Below are 26,477 nucleotides of genomic sequence, written 5' to 3' on the forward strand. Positions count from 1 at the left end.
GGTAGAATTATTATTATTATCATTATTATTATTTATCATCATCATTGTGGTAAAAAGCACATAACATGAAATACACCCTCTTAAATTTTTAAGTGAGAAGTACAATATTAATAACTATAAGCACAGAATGTTAGATGTATGTATGGTCTGCTCTTCTCTTTTCCTTCCCAAGGAGAAGCCAGGAGGTAGGAATTTCCTCTCCATTGTGTGATGCTGTGCCAGGGAGAGGGATCATGGCAAGACAGTGCCGTGAATTTTCCCACCAGCTTCAGTGTGGCTGTGCGCTCTCCTGGGGAGCAGGAGCCTATTACCTGTCTGGATTTCTCATAAAGGGAATTCTGCATATTGTTGAATCAGTGATTCTGTCGGAGGAAAGAGGGTCTGTGGCATCCTATGCCACCAAATTGCTGTCGTTACTCCTCTGTTATTCCTCTGTTTAGGACTTGTTCTTGTTACCCACAGAGGCTTTTATGGTTTGAGTACTTGAGAATGTGATTGCCAACAAATCATGCTCTGTGCTTTTTATCTGTATTGAAGGAAACAGTTAAGAGATAAAGATGTAATGATAGACACTATTGAGCACTTGTACTGCATCAACAGTTATCCTGAGTCTTTAGACAGTGATATTTAATTTTCACAAAAAAACATTGTGGATATGTTACTCATATTTTCCCAATTTTATAGAAGAGGAAACATATTCACAGAGAACATATTTAACTTGCCCCAAATTATGCAGCTTATTAGTAGAAGAACTGGGAAGGGAAGCAGGAAGTTTAACTCCAGAGCCCATGCCCGGGAGCCAGCGACAGTACATGGTAATTGTCACACTTGTGTAGCTTACCTCGGTCAGTCGTTGTTCTAGAAGTAGAAAACAATAGGAAAAAACAATACAAGAACATAAAAATAGAAGAAAACTCAGAAAATCCTCAAAATTCAGAGTCCAACTTGGAACATGCATTATAGGTGAAGGGGTTTTTGTTGTAATTTGTTTTTGCTGTTGTTCTGATTCTGTTTTTAAAGTTATTTTTATTTTTCATAGTTGAAAAGTATTTTTTTTTGTTTAAAAACAAGCAGTTTCAAAACACTCCTCATATTCTCTTTGTTATAAATAAGAAAAAAATAACAGCTTTATCTTCTAGAAAAATAATGAAAAGAGAATACAATTGGTGTTTTGCCAAATTCAAATATGGATCTCCCTGAGAGTCTGTGATAATTAAGATATAGTAAGGGTTTTTTAGGTTGAAATAATATTAGAAATTATTTTTAAGATGAAAGAGGTTTTTGTTATTTTGCAGCTGGTCCTGTCGGGTCAGATTGTCATGAATATTTTTCTTCATTTCTAGCCTCCTCCTTGTGAAACAGCTCCTGTCATAGCAAAGGTCCTGGAAGTCCAGACACCTGTTCCTTTATCTGCTATACCCTAGAGCAGCCCAGCAAGCTTCCTAACTTGGATCCTGGAGTCCTGTTGTCCCTGTTCCCACACAACTACCTCTTCCCGATTTTCTGTGAAGATAGCTGAGGATCAGACTTGAGCTGCTGGTAGGTACAGTCAAGTGTTTTGATTCAGCTTAATTGTCCTCCAAGAGGTTTTAGCATAAATATCTCCATCATATTTCTTTATTATACCAACCCTGGTCGTTAATATTTATAAGAATATTTGTCAGTTTTGTGATTTCAAAATGCTATAATTGTTTTGATACACATTGAGATTGACTGGCTTTTCATTTACTTGTATTCTTTTGTGATATGTCTTTGTCCTTTGCTTTTCTGTTAACATTTGTTTTATGGTTTATAAAAATTCCTAGCAAATTGAGTATATTAACTCTTTGCTTTTCAAATAATTTGTAAATATTTTCCCACATCTCTAAAATTGTCTCACTTCCAGATATGGTTTTTGGGTGCATCGATGGTTTTGATTTATCAAGTTCACATTATGCTTAAAGTAGCTCATGCTTCAAGCTTATATTTCTTAGTTTTATAAAAAATGATCCTTCTGTTATATTTTATCTATCTCCCATTGTATATTTTATCTATCTCATCTAAATTAAGAGGACAACTGATTTCTGGGGAGATTACATTGTATGAGCTAGGGAACTCTATATTTTTAACTGTGAGTTGGAGAACCCAGTGCCATTTATTTTTCTTGAATACATTTGATTTTTGTATTTTCTCATTAAGGGAAAAACTGGGTTTTGGTTTGATCTTTGATGTTCCGTAAGCATTTTGGTTTACATTTTATTCTCAATCCCCATATCTTCCCCCTTCAGGAGACTGGCAGTTACTTTATGAGATAGTTCTTCCACCTTCTTCCTTTTCTCTCTTAGCTCTCCTTGGTACCACCTTTCCTTGCTCTTGACTCTCACTTATAATTCACTTTTATGTAATTTTCCTCAGAAGTATCCCAATCTCATAGGATTTTTAATAAACTTTTTATGGGAGTATTATATGCAGAAAAGTGTACATATATTTTCTCAAAAAACACATGTAGTAATAATTAAACAATTAAAGAGTCTTGTGAACAACCCAGAAATCCCCCCTTTGCCAATACCCAATCAGTATCTTTACTCTTCCCTCAAATTAACCATTGTTCTGATATACCATAGATTAATTTTTTCTGAGTGTTATATAAATAGAAATATACAGTATGTACCAACAACATAATATTGGTGTTTTGCTCGGCATTATGCTTATTTTTGCATAATTTTCCATAATTATAGATCATTCATTCTCATTGCTGTGTGATTATAACCACAAGTTTATCCATTTTGTTGTTGGTACACATTTGGGTGGTTACTGTTTTTTGGCTATAAATAATCATTTTTCTGTGAATATTCCAATACATGTCTTTAGGGGAACATGTACATATCATTACAACCTGATTAGCTTTTCTTAGATTTCCTGGCTTATTTTTGACCTTCTGACTGCCTAGATTGGTCTACTATTCCCAGAAACCCAGTGATTGAAGACCCAAATTTGAATTTTGAAAAACAGGACTATGGATTAGGCAAATGTAGGCCAGCCTGGTTATATGCATATAATACTGTTCAAACATATAGTTTTTTGCACTAAATCTTGTGTGTGAAATAGTCTGGATAAGGAAAAAAACTTTAAATTTGGATGAGAGAGGTGCCTTTTCTGACACAGCTTCATTTGGAAGTTGTTTTGGCCGAGGTTTCTTATGTACTAAGTCATTTGGGGAAATTTATTTCCTAATGAACATAAGCTAGTAAGGTATTTTAGTATAAAACTAATTCATACAGGAGCACATTTTTAGCTGGTTTCACTTAGATAAAACCCAGATATTTGTCCTTTTTGATGGAACTGTAGAATTAATTTATTTATAGTTCTTGAGTGTTATCCATGGGTTATTGTGACATACATCCTGGGAACACTTGTGTTGAGTGAATGAGAATTTCTCAGCACAGGAGACTAGAGCAACCTCATGTGAAGTCGCTCTCAGGACCAGTGTGACTGACTTGCCCTGAGATCTGTTTTTCATATGTTCAGTGATGTTCTGCATTCAGCCTGCGGCAGAGCTGTACCACTTAATTCTGGGAGGCTTTCTACTGGGCATCAGTGATTTCCTTTCCTAAACTGCAAACACAACTGCCCCTTCTGTGGAGGAAAGCAGACAGGTTTGCCTTGGCCAAAGTCTAATGGCCCAGAGTCAAGCCCTTAAGTGCTTTTTCAAGTGCCCAGGATCGGTCTGTTTGGTAGCCCAAGAAGGAAATTACCCAGTCATTTCTGTTCTGGCATTTACCAGTACACAGATGTTTCTTTTGATTTCGTAGGAGAACAAACTTGAACTGGCACTTTTCCTGGAGAGGAGGATACAACTGGTAGGAGATATAAAATATTTTGTATTGACCTAGATGTATTAGAGAATATATTATGAAAAATAATACTCGATAATATTTTTATCCAAGTGTTCCTTGTCTGTTTCACATAATAGTGTTAGAAACTCCCACAGAACTCTAGCAAAAGCTTGAAATTTACAGGTATCTGTTCCAATGTTTCTTAATATGTGGACCAAAGCCCTAGTCCTTGGGACTAGTCTTTGGGAAAGGGGCCTAAGAATTTCCATTTTTATCAGTCATCTCAGGTAATTTTGATGTACACTAACATATGAAGACATATGGCTTAAACTCCAAAGCACACTCAGCTGAATTTACTCTACTAGCGAAAATCTATTTGAGAATAGGAGGAAATTTAAGTGACAACAAAATGATACCAATTTACCTGGATCAATTGAAATAGTTAAGCATTATTTTAATTGTTTAATTTTAGTCATGCCCTAGAATTTTTTTGTAAGGCTTCAGAGATAGAATGGACTCTGTGTGGTGTAACTGTCTCATGAACACATTCATTTATCAGAAGCTAAATGCTTTTCAATTTGATCTTGAATAGACCTGCATTATAGACAATTCCATTCTGTAGACAGTAAGTTTATGGTAGACACATGGTGTACATGGAGCTAGGCTGCTGAGGTCTTCTCCAGGACGCACTTTTTTGTCTAGCGTCATTAATTTGTCACATTTTAGTTCAACTTTTATAACATTGCCATGAACTGTTCTTCACTCTTGTTGCCATAGAGGAGCAGATGAGGAGAGAAGAGAAAGACAAAAGTGAATGAATTTTTTTTAATCTATTAAATGGGAAACCTGGTCTACAAGAGTTAAGAGGAGCTCGTGTCTGAATTCCATGCGCCTTCTTTTTTTTTAGTAACCTATATGTAAGCTTATCTGTTTACATTTCTTAAATAATTATCTTTTTGTACCCATTCATCAGTTGATGGACATCGGGCTCTTTCCATAATTTGGCTATTGTTGAATGGATAAGGAAGATGCGGTACATATATGTATATACAATGGAATATTACTTGCCAATCAAAAAGAATGAAACCTTGCCATTTGCAACAATTTGGATGAACTAGGGTGTAATATGCTAAGTGAAATTAGTCAGAGAAAGACAAATAATAAGTAGTAAATAAATATAAATGATAAATACATCATATAATTTCACTTATATGTGGTATTTAAGAAACAAAACATATGAACATAGAAGAGGTAAGGAAAAAATAAGATAAAAACAAAGAGGGAGGCAGCCTCTATAAGAAACTCTTAAACACAGAGAACAAACTGAGGGTTATGGAAGGGAGGTGGATGGGGGGATGGGCTAAATGGGTGATGGGCGTTAAGGAGGGCATATGTTGGGATGAATACCAGGTTTTACATGTAAGTGATAAATCACTAAATTCTACTCCTGAAACCAATACTACAATATATGTTAAGTAATTAGGATTTTTAAAAACAGTATCTTTGCATAAATAAGTTATAATACTTCTATATATACTTCTATATATAATTATATAACTATATATATATATAACAGTATAATACTAATACTGTTAAAAACAGTATCTTTTCATAAAGAAGTTTAGGGGTGCCTCAGTGGCTCTGTTGGTTGAACGTCTGAATCTTGATTTCAGCTCAGGTCATGATTACAGTTTGTGGGATTAAGCCCCATGCCAGCCAGACTTTGTGCTGCTGGCAGGGAGCCTTGCTCTCCCTCTGTCTCTGCCCCTGCCCTGCTCACATGCACTCACATACTCTCTGTCTCAAAATAAATAAATAAACATTAAAAAAAAAAGAAGTTATAATGTTTGGATTTGGCTTCATACCAAACATATGCTTTCAGTGTTAATCTTAGCAGTATTATTTCCTTTTTAACATTTCTTTCCTTGCTGTCACTTCCTACCCTGAGGATTTAAGTTTTCCATGTCTCTGTGAATGGTAAAATCTTAATTATACCCTGATTGACAAAATATAAACCAAGCTTAATTACTAGTACCAGATACTATTCTCTAAATTTTTCTCTATTTTAAAAAAAGAATCAGAATAACGTCTCTCAGCTATTTAAGGTAACTTTTAGACAGCACTAAAAGCATAATCATCCACCAACTGAACTTCAAACTGGTTTATGCTGTAACTTTTTATAATTTGGAGTGTTTAAGAGTTTGAGTATTACTTTATCATCTCCATTTGATTTCTGCTGAGCTATAATGTAATAGCACTTTGCCTTTGTTAATTGTGTAAATGTGGATTTATGGACTTTATATTTTTAATTACAATTTTAGGAAGGTTTTTATAAATTACTATGTACTCACTTATTCATTCTTTCAACAATTTATTTTAGAGTACTGATTGTTGGTCAGCCACTCTTCTTTGTACTGGAGATACAACGGAGGACAAAATTGGCAAAAAGCCCTAATCTCATAGAGCTTTTTGTAGAGGGAGGAGATAGGCAATGAAAATAGCAAATATGAACTGTAAGGTAAAAAAAATATTGCTATGGGGTAAAAAGAGTGGGGTAAGAGGGGTGGGAAAGGTTGGTGATGACCTTCATGCTTATGATCTTGCTTACATACCACAGAGCATCAGAATTAACATTGGGATGCTAAATATTATTTACATTGGGTCTTTTACTTTATATAGTGTAGATACCTGTGTTTTATTTTCTAATTTATAAGTGGGATTACTGATGTGTTTCAAGAATCCCCTGAATTTAAAATTTTCCTAAAATATGGCCTTATCTGGATAGTCTACTTGGAAAGTATAGCTAAGTGAAGTTAAAAAAAATTTTTTTTAATGCTTATTTATTTTTGAGGTAGACAGAGCGCCAACAGGGGAGGGGCCAGGAGAGGAGACACAGAGTCCAAAGCAGGCTCCAGGCTCTAAGCTGTCAGCATAGAGCCCAACACAAGGCTTGAACTCATGAACCCAGAGATCACGACCTGAACCGAAGTCAGATGCTTCACTGACTGAGCCACCCAAGTGTCCCTAAGTGAAGTTTTATTTAAAAAGACAGACACTTAAAATTGTCTCTATTGGTTAAAGTGGGACCAGTCGGCATATTAAACCCCAGTAGAAAATTAGTACTTGTCTTTTTTTTTTTAGTGCACTGAATTTATGTTAAAGTTGTAAATTTAAAATGCATTTAAAATAATGAGTTCTCTCACTAAAGAATTTTCTTCTAAGAAATAAATTTCAGTGAAAAATTTTCTAAGTCATTAAGAGTTTGAAAAATGGCTTAGACTCATACTTAGAATGAGGAAGGAGAAAATTGGGCAACTTAAGTTATCTTTAGAGTGCTTGCAGTAAGATCTGAATACAACATCGAGTAAATGGGCTTTGGGCCAATAATGGACATGAAAATAGGCTACCTATGTCCCCCTCCAGGAGACTATTGCCCAGCTATCAACTCCTTCAGGGTGGGCCTCCATTGCAGAGTGTCTCCTTACCTGATGTCATGTCCTTCTTATAGAAGGCCACAACTCACGACAGCCAGGCAGACATTAAAAGTCTATTTCAGCCCCACATGGACTGTTGTGATGGGCCATGTGTATTCTACAGACAACTGGCTGCATAATTTTCAGGACTCAATGCAAAATGAAAATGTGGACCACTTTATTCACAACTTACTAAAAAGTTCAAGGAGATGACAGCGGAGTAATGAACAAGCACAGGGCACTTCTATTGCACCTACACAGCTTGTAAAGCTGACCCTGGCTCCACAGCATCCCTGATTGCTTGGCCAAGGTGCTGTGAGGCTTGCATTGCAGTTCAACCTGGATTCCAAGCCAAGTCTTGTGTAACCAACCAATTACCTTATCCTAAAAAATATAAACTATACTTTTGCTGGTTCACTTATAGCTCTAACTAACATGATATGAACAACTCTGGTATCTATAATTCTGTTTCATATGTTATAGCCTAATGTTTTACAGTGTAATCTCTGCCTTCCTACCTAAGTCATCATGAATACGATGCTTTTATTCATCCGGTTCATTTTTGTTTTTTTTTTTTTTTTTTTTTTTTTTTTTTTATTTTTAATTTTTTTTTTTTTTTCAACGTTTTTTATTTATTTTTGGGACAGAGAGAGACAGAGCGTGAACGGGGGAGGGGCAGAGAGAGAGGGAGACACAGAATCGGAAACAGGCTCCAGGCTCTGAGCCATCGGCCCAGAGCCTGACGCGGGGCTCGAACTCACGGACCGTGAGATCGTGACCTGGCTGAAGTCGGACGCTTAACCGACTGCGCCACCCAGGCGCCCCTCATCCGGTTCATTTTTGCCCTTACACAGAGGTGCCTCCAGATTCTTACTCAATTTGAGAGAAGTCTTCTATAAGAAAAAGAGTATGAAATTACACATACAAATTTGGTATGCAAATTAATATTTGCTTAAAATGAGACAAGAAATAATAGTAAATATGAATTTAAAAACCAGACAAATGCCATGTATATAGAAGTTTTCTGACTGAGCTTTAACCAATCTTTTTAAGTTAATGTTTTTGGCTTCTACTAGGATACTTCCTTCTTGTTATATGTGAATTTTGGTATAACTAATAATTGTGAAAAATATACCAAACTAATAGTTCAACTCACTTGAACACAGCTGATGATTGGAAGAATTTTCCAGACTAGTTTCTGCTTTCATGCATTTCAAAGCTTATATTTTCTCCACTATTTCATTGCAAGGCACCATAGGACATGTTCATGTTAACATATACATTCTAGCCCTGAGCCTTTGTGTTAGTTGCTGGGCCTGTGAGCACAATGGGCAGGAGTATTTCTGGAAGTCATTCCTATACTGGGTCTGCTAGCAATATCTTAACTATATGTGGAAGGGACTGTGAAAAAATAAATATATCCCACTAAATCAACAATAAATATATCCCCAACTCAACTCCTTTGTTGAATTCTCAGTATGCCTATGGCTGCTCCAACACTACTGGATCATAAGGGAAAGTGTGACAAAGAAGTCAGCATGGAAAGTGACCTTAATTGATTACAGTTATAATATCTTATGTTTTTCAGATTTTGTAAAGATATGATTATGTGCACTATTGTTAGGGCACATGCAAGAATTCAGAAGAGTAAATATACTCAACTTGTTTACACTGATTACAGACCTGATCCTCTTTAAGGAATTTCTGACCTCCACAGTTGATGTTTTTCTATGACAATAAGATGCTGATGCCCGTCTTTTTTCAGGAAGTAAATAAATGCAAAGACTGTAGGGAGCTATTCAATATTATTTGTAACTAATGAATCTTCATTCTTAAATAATGAACCAGTGTTAATTTTTTTAATAATTATTTTATTAAATTCAGGGCACCTGGGTGGCTCAGTTGGTTAAATGTCTGATTTTGGCTCAGATCATAATCCCACGAAACTTGGGATTGAGCCCCTCTGCAGGGGCTGATGGCATGGAGCCTGGTTGGGATTCTCTCTCCTTCTCTCTCTATCCCTCCCCCACTCATGTGCACGTGCTCTCTCTCTCTCTCTCAAAATAAGTACATAAACATTTAAAAAAAGAAGAAGCTTTATAGTTTAAAAAAAAAAGAATTATTATTTTTTTTTTTATTAAAGGAGGCAGGCCCATTACAATATTGTCACATGGAAATTTACTCTTGCCTCCCCCCCTCCCCTTTCTTTTTAGTGTTCTTTCAAAGTAAACTTTTGCAATTTCTTCATGTTGGTCCTCACTGATCAATTAAATATTCATGGCTTGGTCCATACCTTTTTCTCCAACAAATTTAGATTTTATTAGATCTATTCAATAATAAAAATATGTACATTTTTTGAATATACATAATACGTCAGAAACAATGCTAAGGGCTCAGAGTATTACTGAGCTTATTTATTCCTTAATAACATTCTGAGGTGGTATTTCTATTTTCTCTGTTTGAAGGAATGGAGACTGAGAAAGCCCAGAAGCCCAATTTCACACAGCTAGTGAGTACAAATATCCAGAATAGAATTTAGAGTTGCTTGACCCCAGTTTGTGATCTTGACCATTTTATTATGCTATTTTTTCTTTAGAATCCTACTAGCTACTCTGTAATATGACTTATTTAATCTTATTAATACATCCTAGTGAATATATAATCTCTAGCACTAGTAACAATATAATATTTTTTGTTTGTTTACATCTAGATGTTGAGATCTGAAGGCAGCAGATAGTTTTTGTATCTTTGAATTCTCATCTTCTATAACCTAGAGAAAAGAATACTGCATGAATAAGTGAGTTAGTGAACTGATGAATGAATCTAACGACAGCCAGTAGAGATTAGTGGCTTGACTCAAAGGGGTCACATTGTCTATAGAGAATTTTTAAAAACTAAACTACTGAGTGATGATCTGCTTTATGTTATCAGCCTCCACTGGCAATTCTAAACAATGTCAGTAACAAAATAATCCTATCCACCTGGGTGGATCACTCTCACTGTGCCACCTCCCCCTCCAAGCAATTGATCTCAAATCAGGGTACTGGATTTTTCAGTGAATATTTGCTGGCAACTATTTGAGGATTATCTTGTTTCTCAAGTAATCAGATGCCTCTTGGCTTCCCTCGACTTTCTTGTGCACCACTTTCTATTCCATGCAGGTTTGAGGCTGTTGGTGGTTTGTCCCCATACATTTGGATATTGGCCATCTAATTTTGTTGTAAATGTAGTCAATGGGTTTTAGTTTTACTCTTCCTTCCATTTTTGGTCAGGTTTCCTGGAAGACCTAAAAACTGTACTGTTTCTACTTTTGTCATTTTCCCAGAATCCCCCTGGGTATTTTAATTTTTAATCTTTGTCAGTATGACATGAGAATGGTAGCTTACTGTTTTTAACTTTTCATTACTTGATTTTTAGTAAGCCTGATAATTATTTTCATATGTATTTATTTATTAGTGGCCTTTTTTTGCTAATTTGCCTATTCATAGTTTTGCCCCCCCTCTTTTTTTTTTTACTGGAGTCTGCCTTTTTCTTAATGATATGTAAGAACTCTTCTTAAAATATCAATCTTAATTCTTTGTCTATCACAAGTTAGGGTAACAACAACAACAAGAACAGTAATAATAATTTGTAATGGTGTGGCACTTGTCATCTAAATTTATTTTGAAATAATATAGTTTTGAACTTTAGCTGAATCAATTTCTCAGTATTTTTTCTTTGTGGTTTTTGGTTATATTTAGAGAGACCTGCCTACTGGTTGTTGAAGAATTTAATAAGTTTTACTGATGAAAAATATTTAACTAATGTCACTACAGGGCAAAGAACAATGAAGTCTTGGAAAACAGCCTATTGTCTTAATATGAAATGATACCAAAGTGTTGTTCCCATTCATAGATGATCTCTACATGCTCTGGTGTATTAAATAAATAATAACTAAGGTTTATTCAGTGCCTTATAATTTAAAGACTTCTTTCACTTACAAAATTTGGGCCTTACAATAGAAAAATAACGCCTGAAGTCAGCAGCAATGATTTCCTTTCCAAGTGAATTCTGACTAATTCTAAATCTTTCTTGTTGTTAAAGGATCTGAAGGTCAGTATTAGCAACTACAGTAAAAAAAAAATCATGAGCAAACCAGTTAGCAGACATTTGCCAGGAAATGGATTGTTTGCAGATTATTTGGCATGAATCCCTGTAGAGAAGCAAATCTGTTCCCACTTCTTTACTCTGCTTTTCCTGCCTGCTCTGTTCCACAGAAGCAAATGTTTAGGTATATTTGAATCCTCCAAACTAGGTGTTTATACTGAACTGACCAAGATAAGTTATAAAGACCAGATGATATTTAAATATTACCCCTTTTTTCTACAGTTGATATCTATATTTAAAAAAATTACAGAAGATTATACTTTTTAAGGTTTTCTCTGTTTGGTATTAAGTTAAAAGTTAAAGAAAGCCATATAACACTTTTATGTGATTTGGGGAATTATTTCTTGAATAGAGGGTTTTTTTTTTTTTTTTTTGGCTTGTTTTGTTTTTGTTAAAGTCCGTTTAAGTCAAAGTTAGTTCCTATGATGCTGCAATTTTGGTGAGTCAGAAACAAACCATATTTGGACTTTCAGTTTTCCACTTTCAATGGCTTCCTCTGTCCTTTTTTTTTCAAGCTCAACAAATGTAAAATATTTGAATCAAGTGGAAACAGACAAAAATGTGACTCATTCTACTCGGCTGAGGATTGGTTTGCTGATGTCATCCTCGTTTCTGCCGCCAAATCATTCTAAGGCTTAAGATCAATCTAGGGGATCCTGCATTTTAGTGTAGGAACTAAAGCATTTTGTTCTGAACTGTCTTTATCTCCCTTTTCCCTCTGCTTCGTGTTTCCTTTCAAAGAAAAAAAAAAACCTCTTGAATAGTTTCATGCTTTTCTTCTGTGTCATAGCACATATATTTCCTTTCATTCTCTGTGTCTCCATTTCACTGCTTAATATATATTTCTTCTGAAGACTGTTTGCTATGCTTTATGTAGAAAAAAGAGCCATAGGATTTATACTTAACAGCTCGAAAACTCTGCTCACTCTCTTTCTGTAGTCTCCCTTTCAGAGCAGGCATTACCATCTGCTTTCATGACTTTATCTTTGTTCTAAGAACTCTGTTCTGAGAGCTCTGAAATTTGTATCTTTATGTCAACCATTTAAATGATCTGACTCAAATTCAGCTTTCAACTGACATCACTCCTCACATGTCCCACAGGCTCCTTTAATTCAAAATATTCAAAACTGAATTAATTATTCATACCAGGTACCCAAACTTGATATTTTTAAAAAATTTCCATTATCATTAATAGTTTTATCATCCACCCAGTCACCAAAGTATGTCTTTGAATTTAATTTTTTTTCACTTCTCCCTCTCTATGATTCCTTGAATTCAAGAATTCAATCCCTTTTTAGTTGTTAAAAGGAAAGACTTTGGAACCAGAAGACTGGGGTTTAAATCCTGTCTCCACCATTACTATCTGTGTGCCCCGGTGCCTGTTACTTAAAACCTCACAGTTTTCTTGTCTATAAAATGGAAATAAGTATAGTATCTTGTATCATAGGGATTGTGTATATACACAGTGCTTGGTGTATTGTAAGTGCTCCATAAATGTTGACTATTATTTTCATCATCATCTTCACTTCTCCCAGCTTTTTTGATTTACTTTATCTCTTATCTAGAATATTAAAATTGTTTTTTAATTGGTCTTCTAACTTTGGTTCTTATCACTGTATTTTGCAACCAATAGGGAAGTGTTTATGTCAATCAGGGTCCAGTAAGAACAACAGAAGCCACATGTGGACAATTGGAGACATATTGAACAATAAGTTATTAGAAGACGGAAAGAGACATGACGCTGGAGTATTCAGAAACTAGAAAATTAGAGGAATGGCTTTATGGATGGAAACTCAGACTTGGGGGAATGGGCAGTGCCAGGAAGTTACTGGTACCTCCATGGGGGCCTGAAAAGGCTGGCTTTGGGAAGGCCACAAGAAGCCCAAGTACCATGGCAGGGCGACTCTGAAAGAAATACGAAGCAAACAGGAAGGAGAGAGTCCACTTTCCCTTTTACGAATCTTCTAGTGTCCCTTTCCAGTCCCCTACTGGCAGATTCTAACAGAAACAGCTGGCACGACAGTGATTTGCAGTCTCAGCATTAGCATTCTAGAACAAAGTATAGATGGATGGATTGGAGATGAGTATCAATAGCTTAATAACCAATACAGTATGCTTTCTTAAACACAGATCGTCTCTCCTCCTCAGCTTGGAAATCCCCAGTGGGTCCTCATTGACTGTGGGATGAAGTTCAGACTCTTCATACTCTGGTCACAATCTACTTTTTTCATCACTTTTTCTAATCTTCCCTCTCCTCCCTTATGACTGACTGCCCCACCCCACCTCCTAATTTCTAGTCCCTGCTTCCCATGCCCTTTGCTCTATAGTCCTCAGTTCATTCTCCTGAAACATTTAATACTTCCATTGTTTTACTTCTGTTGCCTCTTCTGCGTCCTTTATATTTTGACAAAATCCTGTTCATTCTTCAAGAGTAAACTGTTCCATCAAACTGACTTCCAGATAAAATTAATGACCGGTTCCTCTGTACTCCCATAGATTGTCCATTCATTCAAATCAAGTATGAATTAATCCCTTATTATGTTACAGATATTATGCAAAGCATTGTACATACATGGTGAACCAAATGCCCTTGGTCTCTGCTGCATGGAATTTCCTGAGGAAGTGGCTTTTGAACTGGGATTGAAAATAAATAGGAAAAGAAGGGTGGATTGGAGGAGAACACTAATGGATTTGGTTTCAGATAAGCTGAGTTTGACACTCCTTTAAAACAACCAAGAGGAGAATTAAGAGAACTGTTGTATAAATGAGTGTGTAGCTCAAAAGTAAGAGAAAAGTATATTGAGACTCTCTAGCATACACATTCCAATTAAGATTTTGGAGAGAGAGGAGAGTAAAGAAAAGAAGATGATAGTTAAGTTTTTAATAACTGCAACAAGTAAAGATTGAGAGAGGGAAAATGACATCAAAAGGAGAGAGTGATCAGAGAAGCAGGAGTAAAAACAGAAACAGGAAAAATTGTAAACATATGGAGTAGCAACAGTGTTGAATGCTCCCAGGGTTTGATAAGGTAACCATGTGGACTTCTGCATGGGACTTAGTGATCACAGGGGGACCCTCTTCAGTGGGAAGGTGGTCCTGCTGCACAGAGTAGAGCAAAGAATGAGGAAGTGAAAGTGAAGACAGCTAATGTAGAGAACTTGTTCAAGAAATTTGGCCAGAAAAAGCAGTGACCCAGGGCACTTATTTCCTTCTATTATACTTATTTATCAGCTTTTCTAAGCTGCTAGAATGTGCACTTCCTGTGGGCAGCTTATTGATCTTTTTAATCTTAGCACTTAGACCAGAAACTGGCACCTACTGGAAACTTGAAAAAAGAAGTTGTATGACTGATGAAGGTCAGTAAAGCAGATTCAGTGAAACTGTAAAATAACTGCATGTCTCAGTCTGTTTGGGCTACTATTACAGAATACCACAAATTTGGTGGTTATAAACAACAGACCTTTATTTCTCACAGCCTTGGAAGATGGAAGTCCAAGGTCAGGGAGCTAGCATGGTCAGGTTCTGGGGAAAGCCCTCCTCTGCATTGCAGACTTCTCATTGTATCCTCACATGATGGAAGGGACTAAGGATCTCTCTAGAGGCTCTCTCTGTCTCTTTTTTTTAAGTTTATTTATTTATTTTGAAAAAGAGACAGACAGACAGACAGACAACATGAGCGGGGGAGGGGCAGAGAGAGAGGGAAAGAGAAAAAATCCCAGGCAGGCTCCATGCTGAGCCTGATACAGGGCTCGATCCCAGGACCATGAAATCATGGCCTGAGAGAAAGCAAGAATCTGTGTTTGACTGACTGAGCCACCCAGGCACCCCTGGAGGTTCTTTACTAAGGAGGTTCCATTCATGAGAGTTCTACCCTCATGATTTAAACACCTCCCCAAAGCTCCACCTAGTGATACCTTTTAAAAAGGGATTAAGATGGGAATGCAAGCTGGTGCAGCCACTCTGGAAAACAGTATGGAGGTTCCTCAAAAAACTAAAAATAGAACTACCCTACGACCCAGCAATTGCACTACTAGGTATTTATCCAAGGGATACAGGTGTGCTGTTTTGAAGGGACACATGCACCCCCATGTTTATAGCAGCACTATCAACAATAGCCAAAGTATGGAAAGAGCCCAAATGTCCATCGATGGATGAATGGATAAAGAAGATGTGGTATATATATATATATATATATATATATATATATATATATACACAATGGAGTATTACTCAGCAATCAAAAAGGATGAAATCTTGCCATTTGCAACTACTTGGATGGAACTGGAGGGCATTATGCTAAGTGAAATGAGTCAGTCAGAGAAAGACAAGTATCATATGACTTCACTCATATGAGGACTTTAAGATACAAAACATGAAAATAAAGGAAGGGAAGCAAAAATAATATAAAAAACAGGGAGGGGGACAAGCATAAGAGACTCATAAATATGGAGAACAGACAGAGGGTTACTGGAGGAGGTGGGGAGAGGGGATGGGCTAAATGGGTAAGGGGCATTAAGGAATCTACTCCTGAAATCATTGTTGTACTATATGCTAACTAATTTGGGTGTAAATTAAAAAAATAAAATAACTAAATAAGTTGAATTAGTGTAGGTGCTACATTTATTTTAGTTTTAATGTATTAAAGTAATTACATGTCAGGGGCGCCTGGGTGGCGCAGTCGGTTAAGCGTCCGACTTCAGCCAGGTCACGATCTCGCGGTCCGTGAGTTCGAGCCCCGCGTCAGGCTCTGGGCTGATGGCTCAGAGCCTGGAGCCTGTTTCCGCTTCTGTGCCTCCCTCTCTCTCTGCCCCTCCCCCGTTCATGCTCTGTCTCTCTCTGTCCCAAAAATAAATAAAAAACGTTGAAAAAAAAAAATTTAAAAAAAAAAATAAATAAAAAAAAAAATAAAGTAATTACATGTCAAATGAATATGAAGTTAATATATTAAAATTATTTTTGATATGTGGGGAGGCTTTATTATTTTAAAATTAAAAACAGATTGATCATTAGATTAAAATGTTATTATGAAATGATTTTTTGAGAAATCAAATGTTTTGTAATTACAAAAATCATTTGACAGTCAACAAGTTGCTTATTATTGGATTTACTTAAACTTTTGTAAGTTTGTTGATAATCAATTTGTGTTTACATAGGGATAATTCTATTATGTCTCAGTTTGTCATGCATTTTACTTAATATTTTAAAATACATTGTTGATTTATGGCACTAGAATGAAACTGACCTAGATTTATGTCACAATGTATTTATGAGAGGGAAAATAGTTGCATCAATGCAAAGGGTATTGTAATGGGACTAATAATAAAATACCCAGTAGTAGCATAAAAAAATAAAATAAAATAAAATTGCTCAGGGTAAATAAATAAATAAATAGGGATTAGGATTTTAACATATGAATTTTGGGGGAATACAGACATTCAGCCCATAGCACAGAGCAAGCTCTTTGTGGTTTAAGTTCAACAGAATGGAAGCTGAAATGCTTATTAATTTTTTTTCCCTGAGTTACTATTGGCCTAATTTTGAAAATGTGTTTCAATGATGCAAAAATACTTTGTATACTTAAAGTTAACAATAGGGGTTGCAGAAACCAATTAGAAAATATAGCCAATTTTTCAAAATATAACTTCACAACTCTAGTCTACGTTCTTTTTTTTTTTTAATTTTTAATGTTTATTTATTTTTGAGAGACAGAGAAAGACAGAACGTGAGCAGGGGAGGGGCAGAGAGAGAGGGAGACACAGAATCTGGAGCAGGCTTCAGGCTCCGGGCTTTCAGCACAGAGCCCAACGCGGGGCTCAAACTCACAGACTGTGAGTTCCTGACTGGAGCCAAAGTCGGACACTTAACCAACTGAGCCACCCAGGCACCCCTGCATTCTCTTGTTTAAGTTTGAAAAGTCATACATGTACCCTTGTTTGATTCCATTTTAACATCTACTACAGAAGAAAACTAAGTTTTTGTTTGATCTGCAATGGTGTTGCTAGTTTCTTTTAAATATACTCCAATCTTGTGGGAGCACACATGGCCAATTTTTCAGTCCTTAATTGCACAAATCCAATGTTATGTTTACAAAATCACCTTTGCTACTTTTAAAAGTATAAATTAAATTATGTATAAAAATTATCTTGAATATTTCCAATCAAGGAATCTTAATTTAGGCTTCCAAGTTTCATATTACCTAGACATGCTTAGTGAATTGCTACTCACAATATAGTTGAAAATAATTCTACAAACTTTACAAGTAGGTGACATTCTTATCAAAGCCATCTAATGTCACCTTTCAAAGCTGTGTGGTCCCCTGTGGCAGCTCTTCCCCTCTCCACCTCCCACATTTTATTAATCTCTAACAACTTCCACAAAATTGCTGTCACGGTGAATATGCTGGGCAAATACTGTTTCAGGTGTGTTGTAAATGACAAAGATTAGTGGATTTTCCTTCCTTTTCAATGGTATTCAGGCTTGGCTCTAACACTTCAGTTAACAGGGAACTACTCCTTAGCTCAAAGGACTTTTATTCATCACAAGATATATTTTTGGAGAAGAAACTTCTTATTTCCCCTCAAATCACAATGTACAGACAACTACTATTTCTGCCTCTGAATGTAGCTGTCCTGGAGGGCATATACACCCACTGTGAATCCACTTGTGTTCTCCGTGCAAGCTGAGTGTTGTATGTCCTTAAGATTCTGAGTGCTGTACTTGTCCTCCTTTGTTGAATTTACTCCCCTGAGGCTCCTTTCAGCATTTGGGTTGAGGTAGGATATTCTTGCTCTTGCCATCTTTTGTGTGGTTATAGTCATACAACCTGACTTTGACATATTTCTGACCACTTGTCCATCTTATGGAGCCCATCAATGAGCCTGAACTCACTTGAATCATCTCTTTCTCTATTCCTAATCAGTGATGTCAGGGGCCCATTATCTCCACATATCTCCTCTTATCTTCTCCCACTCCATACTCAGTTCTTCCACTCCTAGGCCATGGTGTGACATACACACCTAATAATCATTTTTAAAGTTTTTTTGTAGACTTAGGAGAGGCTAAGAGTAGTTTGTAGCAGGGGAGGGGAGTAATTGCTCTTCTACTTGAAACAGATCATTTTAGGAAATAAGGATTTTGACAGGGTAGTATGAGTTTGGTCCTGTAATTACTTAAAAACTCCACCAGTTTTTCTTTATGTGATATCTTGATTCTGGTGTGTTACACAAATTCATAGTTAAGAATGTTCATTACTTTTGCTTCTCTAGTAAATTACATATCCTTTTTTTAAAAAAAAACCCTTATGATCTGATCACTTACAGGAATTATAGGAAATTAAAATAGGAGTGTAGACAGCCAATAATTATTGACATCTACTATTGGTCAAATATCTTATAATGCAATTATTTTGCTAATCTTTATAATTACTTCACCATTTAGGGAACATTATATCCATTTTACACACAGGCAAGAATGGCTCATAGAGATGGGGTTAGGTCATAAGTACAACATGGACATAGGAATCTAACCCAAGGCCAAATACTGTGCTGTTTCTAAACATTAATATTCAGTTCAATAATTTTAGCAAGACTTAGAGATGGCCTATTTTCTCATTTAGAGACATAGCCCTCATAGTAATTAAGAATATAGGATTTGGAATTAGATTTCCTGGGTTTCATAACTTTTCTCTGCTATTCACTGTGCTGAGGCTCTGAGCACATTACTTAACATCCCCAAACTCAATTTCATCATTTCTAAATTAGAGATGATGATGGTAAATATGGAAGTAGGTTTTCCTTCCAGAATTGTTTGTGCTAAAGGAGATGATCCATGCAAAGCATGGTGCTGACTGGTATAAACTAAACACAAAAGAGTTGTTCTTTTATTAATTCAGATATTTTGACTTAAAAATATCTTTCTTCTCTTTTGGCTAACAAAATAGAAAATAGAAATAGAAAATAGGAAATAGAAAAAGCTATTTGTTCAAGGCAGGGATCTCAACCTTCCTGTGAGTTTCCTCAAAAAGTTAAAAATAAAACTACCCTATAATCCAGGAATTGCCCTTCTGGGTATTTACCCAAAAAATACAAGAACACTAATTCAAAGGGATATGTGCACCTCTGTGTTTATAGAAGCATTGTCTATAATAGCCAAATTATGGTCTATCAGCCCAAGTGTCTGTCAACAGATGAATGAATAAAGATTGTGGTATATATATATATATATATATATATATATATATATATATACATACATATATTCCTTATATATTGGAATATATATTGGAAGATGTGGTATGTATGTGTGTGTGTGTATGTATATATATATATATATATATATATATATATATATATATATACATATATATATATATGGAATATTATTCAGCCAAAAAAAAGAATGAAATCTTGCCATGTGCAATGGCATGAATGGAGCTAGAGAGAATAATGCTAAGTGAATAAGTCAGTCAGAGAAAGACAAATACCATATGATTTCACTCCTATGTGGAATTTAGGAAACAAATCAAACGAGCAAAGGAAAAAAGAGAGAGAAAGATGTAATGAGAGATAAGCCAAGAACAGACTCATAACTATTGAGAACAAACAAACTGATGGTCATCAGAGGGGAGGTGGGTGGGAGGATGGGTGAAATAGGTGATGGGGATTAAGGAGTGCACTTGTCATGATAAGCACTGGGTGATGTATGGCATTGTTGAATAGGTATTATTTTACACCTGGAACTAACACTATATGTGAACTATACTGGAATTAAAGTACAAGATAAAAACAAGATAAATTTTAAAAAGAAAACATGAAATAGAAGGAAATTCTTCAATCTGTGACAACATGGATAGACCTTGAAGACATTATGCAAAGTGAGATACGTCAGGCAATGAAAGACAAATACTACATGATACCACTTATATATGGAGTATAAAGGAGCTAAACTCACAAAAACCTAAAGTAACATGATGGTTACCATGGTCCAGGGTGTGAGGGAAAAGGAGAGATATTGTTTAAAGGTTCAAATTTGCAACTAGTAATCAGATAAGTCCTGGAACTCCAGTACATAGTATATACAGCATATGGACAACAATATTGTATTGTAGTCATCAAACTTGGTAAGAGACTAGATCTTGGTTATTCCCACCATAAAAAGAAATGGCAATTATGTGTTGTGATGGAGGTGCTATCTGTCACTACAAAGGTAATCATATTAAAATTTGTAAATTTATCAAGTCAACATGCATACCTTAAATTTATATGTTTTATGTCAAACATAATTCAATAAAAAGGAAACTGATTTCCATAAAAAAAGAAAATGAATGGCAAGTATTCTATCACTTTCACCCCACCATTCCAAGTCCTAGCAGACATAATTAACCCAGCACAATATTATTTCCTGCTTAATGCAGAGATTTGTCCTAAAGCTTTTCCTAGTAAAATGTTCCAGGTGGTCACTATCAATCAATCAGGAGTCAGCCCACAGGATGAAGTCTTTTGAAGTCTATTTGTAGTCTTTGTGAAATGTTCATTAAAGAAAATAGTATTGGGACAAGAAATATAAAGGGAAAAATAAAGTAGGGAAATATTCTAGGGTGCTGAGATTCAAGTTTAAAGATGAAATGGATTTGATAATTTGAAAGTAAGTTTAAGCCAATTCGACAATTACTGAAGCGCAAATAGGTCTAAAACTGAATCAGTGGGGAAGTCAGACACACATGAACATGTAATTTAGAAACAAGGTAAGGTGTAATAGGTTGTGGTTAATTAGTCCAGAAGTCCTAAAAATTTCCAAAAATGGGACAAGTAAAGCACTAAGGGACCATTTGGTCATTATTCACTCAGCAAACGTCTTTGGGCAAAGCCCTGCTTGGTAGATGAAAAGGTACTTCTTTTTTATTTCCATTTTGAAATGCTAAAGACCTAAACTTCTCCATAAAATAGCATAAATTATTAAATTGGAGAAATAACGTTTATGTGGAATTAAGGTTGACAGGGAGAGCTGTGGACCAAGTTCTCCAATTCTATTCGCAATAATTTTCCAGCATTGCTCTTCAGAATTTCAACGTGAGATATTTCACTTTTATTGAAATTCTCAGACATATGTAACTGATTATGCATTCAGTTAAGTCTCTCTTAGGTTAAAAGATCACCAGCTCTTCTGAAGTTTGCCTGTGCTACATTTGTGGCAAATAGTAACATATCTAACTTGGAACAAGAACTATAGTCATGTAAGGTGTGGCCCTCAATATTGAACCTGGAAGTATTATGTTACGACTGACATGGTGACAAAAATGCTTAATGTAGGTCACTTAATCTACAAAAATTAAAAAAAAAAATACTCAGAATGGCACTCTGTTCTCTAAACTTGCTGATACATTGCAACTTTGGATATTCTTTTATGTCTGATTCAGCAGTTTTAGAAACACTAAAATACTCCTCATACAGCTGTGTTCCTATTTGCACAGACCCCACATCTGCCAAAGCAAATACTGGTCTGCTCCCTGTAATTCTACTGTGCCACCAGAGTTTCTCCTGTATTTATGGGATGGGTGTGTTGATTGTAAGTTAGAGTTCTGGTGTTTGGTTCTTGACTACGTTGTACTTAAGTTCATTCTATTTTTTTTTTTTTTTTCTCTTTTGGTTAGAACTTGAAAGCAATGCCACTTTTAGATTTGGGAGGGTGCAAAAAAATAAGGCAGAATAATTATATTATAGTCATGATATATCCTCATTTTATTTCCTTGACTTGTGTGTATGTTTGAAGGACATCTTTTCTCTTGTTTCCAAAATATACTTTAAAAACTCCATTTCAGACTTATACTTTATCTGTACCAGTGCAAAGTTACTGAGCTTAAATTTCTCTCTTAGCATTTTAACATATTTCCATGCTACTAGAGAAAAAAATATTTAGCAGATGAGAAGCTTAGAGTGTATCTGTAATAATATGGTTCTCAATTGAACACTTAAAACTCTTTAAAGAGTAAATGATTTCATTTAAACATTGATAAATTTAAGTATAACAAGCAGTGAAATATGAGTTATTGAAATTGTTCTCTAGGAAAGGTTAATGAATGACCATTATGTCTCTGATCCCAAATTCCCTTATCCTCATTCTCATTCATACTTTCTGGCCAAATCGTCCAACAAAGATAATGATTTTAATGATTCTCAAATTCATTATGCCCACAGTGAATCTTCCTTAAAGCGAATCATTCCTCAAAGTGAATGGTGGAATCTCATATTCTAATCTGTCTCCTTCATTTATGCTACATGCTTATATACTACTTGTATCATTTCTTTATTTTGCTCAGCAGCTCTCTTTTCTACCACATGAATTCTAAGCCTGGAAAAATTAACTTCTGCTTCTGAATATGAAACCTCTGCCTAGTTCTGGCCAGTTCACTTATTGCCTCTTGACTAAGTCAAAGTTATTCCATCCTCCACACTTTCCTTGCACTTATTTTTCTCACCTCTTTCCCCTTTATTCAAACCCTACCTTTCCTCATGACCCAGTTTGATAACGTATAGCTTTTAACTGCATAATTCAGTTTATTTACATTTACTACAACTTAATTTTTAACATTGCATTTTATTCTTCTGATTACCCTACTTTTTCTGTTTTTTCCATTCTTGCTTTTTCAGGGAAGAGGTTAATAGAGTTTGGTTTTTATTCACATTTTAATCCTCCATCCCCAATTATAATGTATTTTATACATTAATTTATTTCTTCTTTTAATTATTATCCTAGACATTTTCACACACATATTAAAATTAATAATCTAAAATTAATATTTTTAACTTCTTACCGACTAAACCAGGAGCTGAAAATGCTTTACTTCCCAATCCCAACAGGTATATACAGTTTTAGTTTTGATTTATTTTATTAACCCATCTGACTTTTTAGAAATTGTTTTATATGGTGAATAATTGTTTAGATTTTCCCATACATATAAAATTTTCTTTGCTTGCATTCAGACTTCTTTTCTGAGATAACTTTTGTTTTCTCCCTAAAGTAACTACACTGACTTCTGGTTCCTTATATTGTAGAGAAAGCAGCTTTTAGTTTATTTATTGTTCCTTTCACAGTTATTTGCCTTTCTTTTTCTAATGCTGCCTTTATAGTATTTTGTCTTTGGTGTGCTGCTGTTTTAATATAATGTGCTTCAGTTTTTCTTTTCTTTTCCTTTATTTATTTATCTATTTATTTATTTATTTATTTATTTAACATTTTCTAACTTTAAGGATCAGGTTAATTTTCAATTTTGAAAATTATTAGCCATTATCTTTTTAAACTATTGCCCCTTTCCCATTTTCTTGATTTTCTTCTTTTGGAATTTTAATTAGATATATGTTATAGTTTCTTACTCTAACATGTATATCCTTTTTTTTTTTAATTTGAGATAAAGAGCATGCATGAGTGGGGGAGGGGCAGAGGGAGAGAGAGAGAGAGAGAGAGAGACAGAGAGAGAGAGACAGAGAGAGAGAGACAGAGAGCATCTTAAGCAGGCTCCATGCTTAGCACAGAGCCCTAGGTGGGGCTTGATCCCATACCCTGGGATCATGACTTTAGACTATATCAAGAGTCTGATGCTTGGGGCGCCTGGGTGGCTCAGTCAGTTAAGCATCCAACTTCAGCTCAGATCATGATCACATGGTTTGTGAGTTTAAGCCCCATCCTGGGCTCTGTGCAGACAGCTCAGAGCCTGGAGCCTACTTCGGATTCTGTGTCTCCCTCTCAGCCTTCTCCCACTTGTGCTCTCTCTCTCTCTCTCTCTCTCAAAAATAGATAAATATTTAAAATAAAAGAGAGTCAGATGCTAAACCAAGTGAGCCACCCAGGTGCCCCTAACCTCTATACCTCTTAATGTCCCTTTTATTTTTCTTATTTTATTGTTTTTTTTATGTTGCATTCTGGATATTTTCTTAAATTATGTCTTCCAATTCACAAATTCTCTCCTTAGCTATGTCTAGTTTGCTTTTGGATTATAATATTTTGTATGATTCCATTTTATCTCCATTATGAACTTATGAATAATACCTCTTTTTAATACTTTGCTAGTGGTTGCTCTAGGGTTTATAATATACATTTTTGATTCAAAGTCAACCTTCACATGCAGTGTTAAACTTTACAACACTATAATTCCACTCTCTCGTTCCCATTTTTATACTATTTTATCATATAGTTTACTTTTTCATATGTTATAATTGCTATTTTTGTTGCTTTAGACATTCAGTTGTATTTTAGAGTAAAAAACAATACTAAAATATCTTCTGTATTTACTTTTATTTTAACCTTTTCCAGAGATATTTATTTCTTTGTGTGGACCCACACAATATTTCTATTCTATTGCTTTGCTTGAATAATTCTTTTTAACTTTTCTTATAGTGTAGGGCTTCCAGTAATGGGCTTCCAGTAATGAATTATCAGTTGTTGTTTGTCTAAAAAAAGATCTTTATTTCTTTTTTATTTTGAAAGATGTTTATACTAGGTAAAGAATTTTTTATTTCTTTCACTACTTTAAAAATGATATTCTATTGTCTTCTGTGTTTTTAGTCTAGTTGCCTTAAGTATTTTCTCTTTTACCTTTGGTTTTCAGAAGTTTGAATGTAATATAGCTAGGTGTCTTGTTTCTCCTCTTTGGTATTTATCCTGCTTGGTGTTCTCTGAGTTTCTTGAATCAAAATTTTTAATATATTTTATTGTTTTGGAGAAACTCTCATCCACTCTCTCCCCAAGCATTACTTTTGCCCATTATCTCTTTCTTCTTCAATTTGTGATACAACCCCATCTTCTTTTCATATTGTTGGAATGCTGCCTGCTTGGCTGCCCTGTAACCTCAGGCTTCTGTTGGGTTAAAGAAAAATATGAGGGGCGCCTGGGTGGCGCAGTCGGTTAAGCGTCCGACTTCAGCCAGGTCACGATCTCGCGGTCCGTGAGTTCGAGCCCCGCGTCAGGCTCTGGGCTGATGGCTCGGAGCCTGGAGCCTGTTTCCAATTCTGTGTCTCCCTCTCTCTCTGCCCCTCCCCCGTTCATGCTCTGTCTCTCTCTGTCCCAAAAATAAATAAAAAACGTTGAAAAAAAAAATTAAAGAAAAATATGATTGTGAAGGTTATCTGGCTTTTATTTATTATTAGAATGGGAGCAATGCACTTGTTAGCTTTCTACTTCCTACCTAGAAGTGAGATGCCCTTTTGTTCTGAAATTCATTTTGAGATAGTATGTAATGACTTTTAGTGATGGAAGATGTGAAAATTAGTACATTTTATTTTCCTTTCTCTTCTCCAGCTCCTTAATTTGGGTTAGTTGTTTTTTAGGCCATCAAAAACACATGGTTTTTCTTTTCCTTCAGTCATAATTTTTTCAGTTTGTAGCATGCATAATCTTTTCACATGGAATCCCCATTTTACTGTACTTAAAGCCATCTTTTGATTAGCTGAATTTGATCACTGCAGATTTTTTTTTTAAAGATTAATTATTGAGCCACTTTTCATTTCCCTCAGTATTTTGTGGACATCACTCCATATTTTTTCTGGTGCTGAATTTTACTATAAAATTTTTCCAAGCCAATTTAATTTTTCTCCTTTGTATTGGACTTTCAACTGCCTCAATATTTATATAATTTTTATATATCATGAAAATTCAGTAAATCCAACAAGATATGACCTGGTGTTGATCATCCAGTAACAACTTTGTTATGATACATGTACTCTTTCTATATGTATACTTAAGATGTTCTTTCTTTTAATTAAAAATGTTCTTTTCTCTCATATCTTTGTATATATTTTCTGTTTCAATTGTTCTATTTTTTTAAAGTTTATTTATTTATTTTGAGAGAGAGAGAGGGAGAGAGAGGGAACACACATGAGCAAGGGAAGGACAGAGAGAGGGAGGGGGAGAGAGAGAATCCCAAGCAGGCTCCACACACGGTCAGTGCAGAGCCTGATGCAGGGTTTGAACACATGAACCATGAGGTCATGTCTGAGCCGAAACCAACAGCTAGATGTTTAAATGATTGAGCTACCCTTGTGTCCCTCCACTT

At 35.3% G+C, this 26,477-nt stretch overlaps 1 protein-coding gene across 1 annotated transcript in view; it reads left to right on the forward strand.

Annotated features, from left to right (window-relative positions):
- The first annotated feature begins 1,518 nt into the window (after positions 1–1,518).
- Positions 1,519–26,477, forward strand: part of COL5A2 (collagen type V alpha 2 chain) — a 193,751-nt gene continuing 168,792 nt past the window's right edge. Inside the window, exon 1 of the mRNA XM_058711580.1 lies at positions 1,519–1,539. The gene's annotated coding sequence lies outside the window, so the exon portion shown is untranslated. The remainder of the gene's footprint in view (positions 1,540–26,477) is intronic.

The sequence above is a fragment of the Neofelis nebulosa genome, chromosome 2 (genome assembly GCF_028018385.1).
Source record: "Neofelis nebulosa isolate mNeoNeb1 chromosome 2, mNeoNeb1.pri, whole genome shotgun sequence".
Taxonomy (NCBI): Eukaryota; Metazoa; Chordata; class Mammalia; order Carnivora; family Felidae; genus Neofelis; species Neofelis nebulosa.